This window comes from Mustela putorius, unplaced genomic scaffold (genome assembly GCF_011764305.1).
Source record: "Mustela putorius furo isolate JIRA1106 unplaced genomic scaffold, ASM1176430v1.1 tig00003834_pilon_pilon_pilon, whole genome shotgun sequence".
Classification (NCBI taxonomy): domain Eukaryota; kingdom Metazoa; phylum Chordata; class Mammalia; order Carnivora; family Mustelidae; genus Mustela; species Mustela putorius.
Genome location: NW_025421987.1, coordinates 122,279,617 through 122,294,657, shown reverse-complemented (window position 1 = coordinate 122,294,657; position 15,041 = coordinate 122,279,617).

The window sequence follows — 15,041 nt, the reverse complement described above, 5'->3', positions numbered from 1 at the left end:
TCTGTGCTGGGCATGGAGCCTATTTAAAATTAAAAAAGAAAAAAAATATAGAAAGAAAGAAAGAAAAAAAGTGGAAGGGAAGACTTTTGTTCAGAAGCACCAAACACAGCAGAATGTGACAGTAAGGTAACAAGATAGTAAAAGGGGCAGTCAAGTGAAAAATTTGCATCCTGAATGACTGGACCACCAAACTTAACTAGGTGCCCACCTCCAATAGGAGTTGAAGAATTCATTCCTAGAGATACTGAATGACTACTACATACTGAAATTGTGTGTATGTGTTTTGGGGAGGGAAATAGATATGCACCAATGAAACAGCCAGTTCTCTAGCAAATAACCCTAAGAGATGACAGCCTTATGTCTGACAGCTTCTATGTTAGTTTGCCAAGGCTGCCATAACCACATACCACAGACTGGTATCTTAAACGGTAGCAGTTTGTTTTCCTGGAGTCCTAGAAGTCTGAGAACAAGGTGTCAGCAGGGTTGGTGTCTTCTGAGATCTCTCTCCTTCGCTTGTAGATCATTTTCATTTCCCTTTGTCTTCACATGATCTCCCTCTGTTGGGGTCTTAATCTCCTCTTGAGGACACCAGGCATACAGAATGAGGGCCTACCCATATGGCCTCATATTACCTTAATTACCTTTTTTTAAAAAAATTATATTGTTCCATCTTTATTTGATGGAGAGAGAGGAAGAGAGCACAAGTGGGGGTAGCGGGGGAGGAGTAGGCAGAGGGGAGGGAGAAGCAGGCTCCCCATTAAGCAGGGAGCCCAATGCAGGGCTCAATCCCAGGACCCCGGGATCATGACCTGAGCTGAAGGCAGATGCTAAACTGACTGAGCATCCCAGGTGCCCCATCTTTAATTACCTCTTCAAAGACTATTTCCAAATATTGTCACATTCTGAGGTACTGGGGATTAGAATTTCAACATAAGAATTTGGAGAGAACATAACTAAGTCTATAATAGCTTCTAAAAGATTTTTAGCATCTTATTCATAATTATGGCAATCAAGGATCATTAGAAACATGAAGAAATTTCTCTAAAACATACACACACACATACACACTCATTTATTCACTCAAATATCAAAGATAAGTAACAGGAGAAAACCTCAAAGATATGAATTAATATCTTTGGAGAAATACGAGAAAATCTTAAATTGATAAACCCAGAGCTAAGTATTATAGAAAAAGGAACAATAAAAAACAAAGAAATTGAAAGGTTAAACTATGATAAGAAAATATAAGTAAACAAGTAAATGGAGAAAATAAAAAGTCAAGGAAATCCCTCAGAGAACGGAAGCCCTCTCAAGGTAAGAAATTAGACACACGAAAGCAAAGATAGAGAATAAGAAGGTCAACCTAAGAGGTTAAAAATCTGATTAATAGGCATTCAGAAAGGGTAGAGAAAATGAGAGGGAAATATCATCAAAGAAATAGCACTAAATCTTCTCAAATCTGTATCTCTCATCTGTGTCTTCCCTTTGAACTTCAGACTTGAATGCCCGACTCAGCTGCCTCTTCAATATCTCCATCTCAATAAATGAACATTTTAATTTTTGTTTAGTCAAAAAAATCTGAACAAATACCTCATACTTTATAAAAAATTAAAAATTGGGGCCACTGTGTGGCTCAACTGGTTAAGCATCCAACTCTTGAGTTCGGCTCAGGTCCTGATCTCAGGGTTCTAGGATGGAACCCCTGTCATGATCTGTGCTCAGCAGGGAGCCTGCCTAAGATTCTCTCTTTCCCTTTGCCCTTCCCTCCACTCATGCATGTGCTCTCTTTAAAGTAAATCTTTATAAAAAAAATAACTTAAAATTAATCATAGACTGAATGTAAAATATAAAGCTATAGATGTTCTAAGAGAAAAAACTGAGAGAAAAATCTGCACAACGTGGGTTTAGCAGTTTTCAAATATGAATCCAAAAACACATTACATAAAATAAAATGTATTTTATCAAAATTAAACACTTTTGTGCTAAAGGGGCATCTCGTAGTTCAGTCGGTTAAGTATAGGGCTTTGGCTCAGGTCATGATCTCAGGGTCCTGGGATCCAGCCCTGAGTCAGGATCCCTGCTCAGCAGGGAGCCTGCTTCTCTCTCTCTCATCACCACCCTGCTCATACTTTCTCATAAACAAACAAACAAATAAATAAATAAGAAAGAAAGAAAGAAAGGAAGGAAGGAAGGAAGGAAGGAGGAAAGGAAGGAAGAAAGAAAACTCACCAGGCTAACTTGTGTGGCAGAAATTATAAACAAATCCATGTCTCACTGGCCATGCTTTTTCTTCCATATCTCATGGTCACCTCAGAGAGCTTTTAGAATACTTCCAACTTACAAGTAGAGTTTAATTTCCCTTTTGGGGAGCTAGGAGTGTACTGAGGAACAGGAAGGCTAACCAGGTATCACTGCAGACTTCTGATTTTAATGAAGTCTACTAATGACATCTCACAGTTAACAACCCCTAAATTCCTCTAGAGGAATAACCCCAAGAAGTCCCAAGCCTTGAAACTCCTTCCATTGACCTGACATTGTCAGAACTTATCTGAGCACTGGGAAGATGTCCCCCTATGCTGACTAAGGTAACCTGTCTCCATAGTTGCCACCAGTTCCTTCTCCCTCAGTACATGCATGACATTCCACATTGAAGATGGGGTTTATTCTTCCAACCCTTTGACTCTGGACTGTCTCATGACTGCTTTGACCAAGAGTCTTAAGGAGAAGCATTAGAGCACCACATATATGAATGAAGAAGCCATGTTGGACAACCAGCCTAGCTGAGCCTTCAGATAACTCCAGCCCCAGCCCTATAAGACTGCAACTACATAGAACACCCCAAAGAAGAACCACCAAGTGAGCCAAATCAACATACAGAACCTAGAGATATTCATCAATTGTTTCAAGACATTACATTTTCTCATGACTTGCTATGAAAAATAGCAGGAAGCTTGTTGGTGTCACTTGACCCTGACATGTGGAGAGTACTAAAGACCACTGGTCAACCGAATTATTGAGGTATTTCACAGGAGAGAAGTGGCAAACTCAAAACATCCTTGAACTCTCTTCTTCAGCATTGCCCCCAGACTCTTCAAGAACAGGGGAGGGAAGCTGTCTGCCTCTTGCCTTGCCTTCCATAAAGGTGAGATTATAAGAAGGGAAATTTCAAAGCTCTAGAGAAAGAAGGCACTGTAGAGTGTAGGACTATGGGTATGATGGAGTGGGAGGAATTCCAGTCACAAGGGGTAGCCCCAGTTCTCTTTCACCTCCGTGCCCTATTCATACCTTTTTCTTCTAGAATGCTTCCCCCACCCCCATAACCACCGTTCATCCCAGCAGAGTTAAATTCTTAACCCAGTGCTTCTTTAGCACTCTCTTACTCATAGCACTGTGATTCTTTCTTCAAATATCTCTTTCCCAGTTGACTGCGGTTCCCTTGGGGGCAGAAGATATAGCTTTCATCATCCTGTTTTTTTTTTTGTTTTTTTTTTTTTTCTGTTCTGTCCTCCTAGCCTATACAGCAAGAATGTTTATTGACTGAATGATGCATTTTGGAAATAGGCTGTAGCATAGTCTTCCAAATGTATATGTTAAAACACAGAAAGGTCTGTTTTGCTAATAATATTTGAAGGCAGAAATAATCCTTGCTATTTTTTGTTTTGTTTTGTTTTCTGATCTCAGAATAAAAGTCAACAAACTCAAATGTCTGCAGAGGTAGGACAGGGAAAGTACGTGAGAGAAGCAGGCCAGTCAGAGAGCACATGGCTCATCCAGGGACGGCAGCTGTCACTCACTTTACTGGAGTAAAGCACTCTCCAGTGAGCCCAGTGTTGCTTCTGGAACTACTATTTCAAGAGAAACCAAAAATCCAGATTTTATGTGAAATATTGACCAAGTCAAGCATGTCTTCAATGCAAATCACATCTGTAGTCTGAAGTTGGCCCATATCCGGCCAATTAACAATCTCTAACTAAGAAATACTTTATCCTATCTCTACTCAAGTATATTCCCATGAGAAAGGCTTTTTTGATCACTAAACTAGCACCCTGTACACACACACACACACACACACACCCTGTAGACACTCATACACACTCATTTTCAATCCCTTTAAGCAGCCGCTTAATTTTTCTTCATACCGATTATCACTATCTGGTATTATTCTCTGTATTATTTTGTATATTTGTTTACTTTGTGTCTCTGCTACTAGAACGTGAGCCCTGCTAGAACAGGTCCCCTATTTTGTTGACTTCTCTATCCCCAGTCCATATAACAGTACCTGGCACATGAAAAGGACTCCATGTAAATGGCTTCAACATTGAGAGTTCCTGTCTCTGCTTTTCTACTGGATTTATGCCCGTCGTACATACCCAAATGCATCATAAGAGAGTTTCTTGCAATCTTTCCCCCTCTGGTCCTGACCTATGATTTCACTCTTTGGGCTACAGCCTTCTAGACTGGTGAGCGGGGCTGATGCTATCAAATGAACCTCTAAAGCCCGTGACAGCTGCAAGTTACCCAGCCTTCTCAGCCATTCAGGGTCTTAAGAGTTTCCTAAGAAAAAGATACATTCAGCCCTAAACAGTACATTCACATTTCAAAAAGGAAAAGAGTCTTTCTGTCAAATAAATAAAACCTTAAAAAAAAAAAAAAGAAAAGAAAAAGAAGAAGAAGAGGAAGCAGCAGCAGCAGCGCCTGGGTAGCTCAGTTGGTTAAGCGTCTGCCTTCGGCTTAAGTCATGATCCCAGAGTCCTGGGATCAAGCCCCACATCGTGCTCCCTGCTCATCTGGAGGCCTGCTTCTCCTTCTCCCTCTCCCACCGCTTGTGTTCCCTCTCTCGCTGTGTCTCTTTCTGTCAAATAAATAAAATCTTTAAAAACAAAACAAAACAAAAAAGGAAATAGAAAGGAGCACCTGAGTGGTTCAGTCTGCTAAGCAGTTGTCTTTGGCTCAGGTCATGATCCCAGGGTCCTGGGACCCCTGGAGTCAGGTTATGCACTCAATGAGCAGCCAGCTTTGCCCTCTCCATCACTTGTGCTCTCTTGTGCGTGCTCTGTCTGTCTCTCAAATAAATAAATAACATCTTTTTTAAAAGGGTGGAGTGGAGAGAAAGAGCCTTAAGGGTCTGAGATCCTTTCACTCAAAAGACCATATAGTCATGTCCTCCTGCTAAGTGGGGAAGAAGACAGAAGGGTAAGGGCTTCCATAAATGGTAGTGCTTCCCTTTTCTCTGATAGGTTTTAAAGCCTGGAAGATCCCCTCTCCAAGAGCCCAGGATGAGGATGGAAGAAAGAACAAGGAAAGGCAAGCTGGGAGCCAGGACAGTTGTCCTCTGACCAGGACAGTTGTCCTCTGCACAGGCTTTGAAAAGTGGAGCGTGGAGGTCTGCGAGGTCACCACAATTTGGAGGCACTTGTCTGAGCATCTCAGTTATTTGCCATATCTTGCCTTTTTTTCACAGCTTCTGCCACATGTATTTGCTTCTGGTGCTATCATTTGCTATTACTTTTTTTCTACAAGTGAATATGGCTTTGAAATGATCACATTTATGTGAAAATAAAATTTTATATGACAAACAAATGAAAAACCAGGATCATTCTATAAAACAGGTGATGTGCACACATGCACACGCACACACACACACACACACACACACTCACGGGAAACAAAATAATGCTATTAAATCCTAGTTAGATAAATTGGCTCTCAAAGTTCTTGGTCTAAAGTCTACTCTCTTTGTACTAATCTGAAGCTCAGTTAGCAAGTGTAATTATTCTTGACCCAACCAGAAGGGTTACAACAGAACTTAAAAAAAAAAAAAAAAGGAATAGCTCCATGTCATACTGATGATCTGTGTCGTGGCCCTAAATTCTTGGCCTACTACACACAGGGAAACACAACTCTCGGGCTTATGGATAGCCTGATACCAGAACCAACTGCAGATAAAGATGGAACATTCCAAAACCAAGGCAAGTAGTTACATTTAGAATCTGCGATTGAAGTTTCTTAGCAGTCGCTGGTGAATGGGGCTGGAGCAAGCAGAGACAGCAAATGGAAAGAAAACCTAGGAAACTTTCTCAATCACTTCTGCTGTCAGCTTGTCTGTGGCCCCTCCTCCTGGCTCTAGGCTGGAGCATCTCAGTTTACGGGGAAGCCACTCCTCTTCCAGGAAACTCAACTGGGCTTCTTCATTGCTTAGTGATTTCAAGGTTCCAAGAGGGTAAGAGCAAAAACTGCAACGCTTCTTAAGACCAAGGCCCCAAAACTTAGCACCATATCTGCAACACCCTACTTGTCAAAGCAGTAGGTTGGCTCCTGTTCAATGGGGCAGGAAAACAGATCCCACTTCTCACTGGAAGGAGGGGCAGTATCAGATCGCAAAGGGACATGGACATAGAGAAGGTGTAGACCCAGAGGACTGACTAACTGCGGGATATTGTTTTAATTACCTTCTATGTATGCACTTCTGGGACCTTCAAAACTCTCAGATACCTCTGATCAGACTCCTCCTTCCTTAAAAATTATAGGTACCATTGTCTTATATGGTAAACTGGGCTGGGAGATACTAAAAAGAGCTCGGGGCCAATTCAGTTGAATTTGATGTAAACATTGATTCCCCAGTTTGTTACCCACAGACAGAAGGGAGATGCTTTTTTAAGGACAGCATTTTTTTTCTTTTGTCATAGCTCTTGAAAAGAGTCCCCTCCATCTTGAAGCGGTGTAACGTAACACAATGGTTACGGTCCACTGCGGTCCACCTGGGAACATGTCAGAAAAGCAAATTATCAGGTCCTAGCCCAGACCGACTCAATCAGAATTTCTGTGGGTGGGGGCCAGCCATTTGGGTTTAACTTACTTTTCAGGCCACTCGACTGCATATTAAAGGTTGAAAATCACTCTTAAACATACAACTGGACTCAAAATTTCATGTATTACTTTATAAGGTGCACGACTTTGGGCAAGTTACTTAATCTTCTGTTTCTGTTTTCTCATCTGCAAAATGGTGATAATAAAGGAACCTACCTCACAGGCTGTTGAGAGGACAGATGAGGTAACAATATATAACACTTGAAGAGCCTGGAACATTCCAAGTATTGTGTAAGTGATGTGGTATCATTCTAATTCCTGGTTGTGCCTCTGGACCATGGTCGTTCAGGGTGTCAAACTGGGTTGAATACAACTGAGGACATTTTTTAGAGGAAAGATTTTTGACCAAAGTTCGGAGAACAGGGAAAGCATTGAAAATCAGTATGCTTTCAGCTATAGTTATTGGGGAAGTGAATGTTTCCGCCAGTGCTATCATCTTAGAAACAGGTATTAACCTGGTTCCCCCAATAGCAGTTTTGAATCCCGTCTGCAGTGTTAGAAGCCTGGCCAAAGATGAGTAAGCCTTAATTTAGGAGTGAAAGCTAGTAATGCCGAATTTGATATAAAAATGATGTCAAATAGGTTACGTGTTACATAAAAGGATTGTGGGATTGGAGGTTACTTACCTCTCTCTGCCTATCTCCTTCATGTTTTACTTGCTCTTTTTCTTCAAGTCTGTACCCAAAGTCAAATTCTCAGTCAGCCCTTCCTGGGTACTTGCCTTAGAATTCACACACACACACACACACACACACACACACACACACGGGCTTCCTATCCTTATTCTCTACTCTATTTTTTTTACCCTTAAGTAAATTATCCTCATTGGGACAATTGGATGGCTCAGTCGTTTAAGTGTCTGCCTTCGGCTCAGGCAGGGTCCTGGTATCGAGCCCCACATCAGGCTCCCTGCTTAGTAGGGAGTCTACTTCTCCCTCTGTACCTTCCCCTGCTCGTGCTCCCTCCCTTTCTCTCTTTCTCTCAAATAAATAAATGAAAAAAAGAAATTTTTTTTTTAAGAATTATCCTCATCTCACATGCTGTATCGTGTGAGTTTACTTAGTTTTCTGCTGGTAAAAGACAAGTCAATGGAAGACCTGTTCTCAGAGGGCAGGGACATTCATCCGTTTTATTCTCTGTTGTACACTCAGTGCTTGGCACCTAGTAGGTAATCAAAAACAACTCTTGAATGAATATTATTAATACTTTTACAGCTTTGTTCTATAAAATTGAAAGAGAGTAAAATAAACTCTGGAAGGGCACCTGGCTGGCTCCGTGAATAGAGCATACGGCTGTTGATCTTGGGGTCCTGAGTTCAGGCCCCACATTGGACCTAGAGCTTACTTAAAAATAATGATAATATGGGGTGGCTGAGTGATGGACACTGGGGAGGGTATTTGCTATGGTGAGTGCTATGAATTGGGTACAATGGATGATTCACAGACCTGTACCCCTGAAACAAATAACACATTCTATGTTAATTAACTAATTAACTAAAAAATAATCTGTTGAAAAATAAAATAAAGACAAAGAGGCAGGCAAATCATAAGAGACTGTTAACTATAGGGAACAAACTGAGGGTTGTTGGAAGGAGGTGGGGGGGATAGGGTAAGTGGGGGATGGGCATTAAGGAAGGCACTTAATGTAATGAGCACTGGATATTATATGAAACTGAGGAGTCACTAAATTCTACCCCTGAAACTAATAAAATTCTATATGTGAACTAACCTGAATTTAAATAAAATTTTGAAAGAAAAAAATAATAAAAACGGTAATAGTGTTTAAAAAAACAAATTTAAAGAAAAAAAAAGCAAAACAAAAGGTTTTTACTTGGGGAGGGAGAGGTTTAAGCCTCCCAAGAAAACCAGAGCCATTAGACACCCAGGAAGTTGCAGTCATGAGGTAGAATATTAATCTGTGCCTATTGTGCACCTGGCACAGTATAGACATTTTAAGTTTAATCTCTACTTCAACCCATCCAGATGGGCATTCCTCACTTTGTAGATAAAGAAATCAAGGCTCAGAGACTTTCAAGTAACCTGTCTACGTTTACGTAGCTGGAATGTATCCCAGATCTTCAACTCCAAATTCAGGTTCTTTCTTTGATGCCAATTTGGGGGATGAAAGGTGAACTTGGAAGTCTGACTGACAATGGAAAATGCCCTCCACCTTTTTCAGTTTCAGACCTGCCCTAGTAATGATAATAACCATAATAATTTGTATTATCCTAACTCAGATTTACTTGGTGCTTAGCATGTGAAGATACCTTACATGGATTATCTCATTTAATTCTCAAAATGACCCCTATGGGATATATGCTTTTATTGTTTTATAATAGGATTATTAGGGCTTAAAGATTAAGGAGTTACTTGCCTAAGTCACACAGCTAATGAGTAATAAAGTTGGGGTCTTCTATTGGAATAGTAACATTAGAAAAACAACAACTTACAGACATTGACACTAGCAATGTAACAGGGTTACACCTAATCCAATCAGCCTGTTGATAAATCCAGCCCAGATTACAGTGATATCAGTAAATCTCTGAATGTCTTCCTGATTTCCTATCCTGGTGACAAGCAGACTTACTTAAAAGTAAGAAAAAGAGGAATAAACATACCGGGTTAGTGAGGAAGAGTATTTCCATGACCATCATCTCTCTCTGTAGCACTATACGTTTGTTGTTTTCCCCAAAACATGAGGTGACTTCAGATGAGACCCAGTGCTGGACTTCCACTTATTCTGCCATGTCTTTAAGAATTCCCCTAACCGTGAGGATAGGAGGAGAGACTTCCTGTAAATTCCCTGCCCACCATACCCCTGTGCTAGTCCCTGCTTGCCAAATCCTTTACGGTGGTTTTCTGATGTGAGCTATTATCCAGGAGAGTCCCACAGCTGCCATGTGAACTCAGTCTCTTGGAGGGCTCCACCAGAATTCCCTGAAGTGAAAGCTTAGTCTTTTACCTAGCAGCCTCCCCCTTTTTATAGTTAATCAACTGGCTAAATCCTCTGAAGTGAAAAAATGCACATTTTGTTGTCTGTGACTTACTGAAGCTGAATGCCTCTCACGATAGCAAAGTCTATGAAACGACTGTATATTAGGGATGAGTGATTTCTCACACTTAATCTGTTTCTATCCAGGACGGCCACATCGGTCCACCGGGCCTCAGAACTGAGATATCACATTTCCCACATTTCTTGCTGCTCCTTCTACTTGTGCTCCATTATTTATTAAGGTCTTGAGTGCACCTGGGGTTCATCCCCAGCTGGGGTCAGACTTGCCAGACCCTCCCTCATTCTCAGAGGCTGGATTTTTAGAAGGGTGTGAAAGACTCCTACCCTGGCAATTCTACAGTCGGGCTGTTATTAAAAACAGAAATGGAGATACAAGAGCTCAGCTGAGAGAAGATATTTCCAAGACTAGGTATCCAAAGGCCAATATACCTTCTGTTGAGGTTTATTTTCTTCCCACTTCGTGTTATGGAAACTAATGAATCGTTGGTCTCTATCCAGAGAGCTAATAGAAAACTCAGAGTGCCCCTACCTCCACCAAATATGTGCAAGTCACCGGGGGTGCATTAGGCTTTTAGGAATACCGGACACAGGTTCAAAAATGTCCTCAGACGTCATGTTTCCCCGTGTCTTCCCTTTGCTCCTTTCTCTGTCCACTTCTCTCCCTAGCCGCGTAGCAGAAACTGCTGGCTTACTACACATGGCTCTTACACACCCTAACCTGCTGTCCTTTCGCTTCTGACAGACTTGTACTTCCTTGCCATCTGGCTCTGGAGCTAGCGTTGCCTGCTGCTGCTCTGAGAGCTAGATGTTCCTGGGATTCTAAACTCCCCGGGGGCAGTTTAACCACAACTCATAGGTGCAAGGTATAAATACTCCAACTCCCTCACCCCCGGCAGGAATGACTTTGTAGCTGACGTTGTTTCCGGAGCCGCCTCACCTCCCACAGAACTCAGTCAAAGCTTGGCTTTGAGAGGTCACCATCTCAGGGCTTGGCTTGATACTGCATCCTTGCTTGGCTTCCCTACCTTCTCAGACTGACTTCCTTATACCCCCTCAGGTTTTCCTAGGAATGAAATCCTTGTATGAGGGGAATCCCACCAAAGACAGGAACTCTTGTCACATGTTGGTAGAAACATCCTAGTCATACATCTTTCTTAACCGAAATCCGAGCAAAAGTTCCTTAATTTGATTTAATTTGACTCTGACTGCCTTGACTCAGGTGTTCACCCCTAAGACAATCATAGTAGATATAGGATACGCATGATATTTAGCCAGACCCTGGCCACATGTCCAGCCCTGGATCAAATATGGGGCCCGAACCACCCAAACCACAAAGCCAGGGAACAGAGCTGGCAGAAAGGGTGGTTCTGGCTCTTATGGAAAAACAGGGAATGCATGCTTTAGCACAGTATAGCAGGAATCAGCAAACTCTGATCCACAAACCAACTGCCTGCTTTTTTAAAACAGAATTTTATTGGAATAGAGCTATGCACATTTGTTTATGTATGTGCTGCTTTTAAGCTAGAACAGCAGATGGGCAGAGCTGCCACTAACACTCTATGACCTGCAAAACCTAAAATAGTCACTATCTGACCCTTTAAGGAGAAGTTTGCCGATCCCTGAAATACAGCCTCATTGTGGAATAGGTTCTGATGTCAGTTTGTGGCACTTCCCAATGAAATGCCAAGAAGTAATTAACTGGGATAATCACACTTTTAGGGAGTTTTAAGCTGTGTTCTTCAGGCCTCCAAGGTGAGGAAGTAGTAGACGTGCTGTAGTGGTTAGCAAACGGTGTGTTGAAAACCCTGGCTTTACTCTGGAAAACAGTATGGAGGTTCCTCAAGAAGACAAAACTAGAGTGACACTACGACCAGCAATTGTACTACTAGTTTTTTATTCCGAAGATACAAATGTGTTGATCTGAAGAGGCACCTGCTCCCAATGTTTATTGCAGCAAAGTCCACAACGGCCAAACTGAGGGAAGAGCCCAGATGTCCATCAAAAGATGGATGAATAATGAAGATGTGGTCCATTTACACAGTGGAACATCACTCAGCCATCAGAAGGAGATGGCTCACTCACCCACCATTTACACTGATGTGGATGGAACTGGAGGGGATTTTGCTGAGCAAAATAAGTCAATCAGAGAAAGACAATTATCATATGGTTTTATTTATATGTGGAATATAAGAAGCAGTGCAGAGGATCATAGGGGAAGGGAAGGAAAACTGAATGAGAAGAAATCAGAAAAGGAGACAAACCATAAGAGACTCTTAACTCCAGGAAATAAACTGAGGGTTGCTGGAGGCATGGTGGGTTGGGGGATGGGGTGATTGGGTGACGGGTATTAAGGAGGCCAGGTCATGTGATTAGCACTGGGTGTTATACACAACTGATATATTACTGAACTCTACATTGAAACTAATGGGTACTATATGTTGGCTAACTGAATTTGAATTAAAAAGTAAAAAATTAAAAAAAAAATCCCAACTTTCCTAGGAAGCTCCTGGGGGCTGGGAGTTGATGGAAAGCCAACACACAGGACTCTCAGAATCCCTCCCATTTCACGTTTACCTGTTTTTCTAGCATGCTGGTTTGTATCACAGAAATTTGTTTTAATCTCTCAGTCCAGCTCTGTGATAATTGTTCTTTCCCACCTCTGGATGCAAAGGAAGGCAGGCTGTAACTTTTCTGTTCCATCTTAGTTACCAGAGAGTCCTGCAGCCCCTTTAAATCACCAACAATCTTAATTCAAAGACTAAAATGTAGAATATTAAGTCACATCTTAGCAAAAATAAATCTCCCTTCAAAGGTGAGGTTTCTAACCTCCCCCAACCAGCCCACTACTGCCGTTAGGGAAAGGGGATGCTCATCACCTTCCCCTTTCCTGCTCTCCACATGTCCCTAATAGGCTCCTATTTCTGTTTCTTTTTTTATGCTGTTCTTCTGATTGGAGCAGAGGAGAGTGCAGAGAACTAAGGGCAGAAATGTTTCTACTTGTGCGCTCCTGTCTCCGTTTTTCAACCTTGGTTCCTTGGGTTCCTTGGAGATTCCCCAACATTGAGAACATTACAGATTACATCCCAGATAAGGACCAACAAATATAAATGCAAGAGGTACTTTGAGCAAGTAGAGCATATACAAGGCATGAGAAAGGCTCTTTATTCCTGCTTCTCACTATCCCTTTAAAATATATTCAGAGGAGGGCACCTGGGTGGCTCAGTTGTTTAAGCATCCAACTCTTGGTTTCAGCTCAGGTCACCATCTCAGAGTTGTGAGATCAGGCTCTGCACTTGGTGGGGAGTCTGCTTGAGGATTCACTCTCTCCCTCTCCTTCTGCCCCCCACCCCACCACACTCTCTCTCTCTCTCAAACAAATTTTTAAAAATAAACTTTATTTAAAGGAGAATACTTTCTCTGTCACTGGGTGAAAACTAACCAGACCCTGCCTTTTCTGGTTACTTAAAGTCAACAAAAAATTCCATAGTCATGTTATATGACCATCTCAGTTCAACATTAAAAATGCTCAGTGCCTTTATCAAAATTCCAAGCTTTATTTAAAGTTGAGTCTTTTTCCCCCACCCTTCTTTGGTTTACCAATTTGAGTTTCTAACCTTTCAAAAGCTGCAGTGTGGGAAGAAAAAAGTTGGAAGGAAAACAGAAATAATTTCACTAGCTATTGACTAGCTACAGACATAGACACTTAAAGTGGACTCTCTTATGGAGGAATTCATAGGTTCTTTGTATCCCCTACTAGTCCTTCTAATTGCTTCTTTTTTTTTGGTCGTAAACCAGGAGTTGGCAAACTATGGCAGGTGGGCTACATCCCGCTCATTGCCTGTTCTTGTAAGTAAAGGGTTTTTTTGTTTTGTTTTGGGGTTTTTTTAGATTTTATTTACCTGACAGAGTGAGAGATCACAAGTAGGCAGAGAAGTAGACAGGCAGAGAGAGAGGGGAAAGCAGGCTCTCCACTGTGCAGAGAGCCTGATGCGGGGCTCGATCCCAGGACCCTGAGATCATGACCTGAGCTGAAGGCAGAGGCTTAACCCACTGAGCCACCCAGGTGCCCCGTAAATAAAGTTTTAATGGAAGAGAGCCATACCTAACCATGTACACAACGTTTCTGGCTGCCCTTACGCAACAGTGGTAGAGTTGAGTAGTTACAGTAGAGACGTTATGACCCCCAGAAGTTAAAATATTTACCATGCGGCCCTTTAGAGAGAAGGTTTACAATTCCTATCCTAAGCAATGTTTTCCTTTTGGCTGGCTGCTTCTGAAGCCCCCCCTGTACACCTTACAACCTACTGGGGTCTCCTTCTCTAGCAGCCCACCCTCTAGTGCATGATCCCTTTAAAACATTATCCCTATTCCATATTCCTCCCAGGAGTTCCACATCTGGTCCCTGAAATTCACACTCCTTGACTGCCACCAAGAGGCAATGCAGTTGTTTCCCAACGGAGTCCAACAACCCTGCTGTCTCAAGCTGTTTAGAAGTCTTGGGTAAGGGGTTCCACTGTGACCCACAGCTGCAGAAATAGGAGTGAAGAACTCCTAGGAGTCCTGCTAAAAGCCTTCTCCCTCTCGCTTGGGATTAGAGGATAGGACACCACACCCTTCCACTTATGTATGTGGGAAGGTAGAGGGAATACCAATGAAATCCTCTACCCAACCCTTCCAATCTCCATGACTGGATACTTTTATATATTTGGTATGAATGACATGCTATTGATCCTAAGAAGCAGAGTCTGAAATACAAATTCTTATTAGGGTTGCCAGATAAAATATAAGATAAAGCTCTGTTAAATTTGAATTTCTGATAAACAATGGATAATTTTATAGTAAAAGTATGTTTCAAATATTGCATGGAACACACTTATGCTAAAATATTATTACCTGTTTACCTAAAGTTCAAATTTAACTGAGCATCTTGTGTGTTTGTTTATTTTCCCTAAAATCTGGCAACCTTTATGTTTGTTTTAAGTGATTTCCTGAAGAAGTATTTTCAGAAGAAAGGAAAGAGGGGAACCAAAATGGGGCAGTGAAGGAGAATCTAACTAAGATTATGATCTCAGTTGGAAATAGGCTTTGACCAGATTCCGGGTAGCTCTGGGTGGTATACAACATGAGTTGTACCTTAAGGTCAGCCCTTGGACTTCCATGTC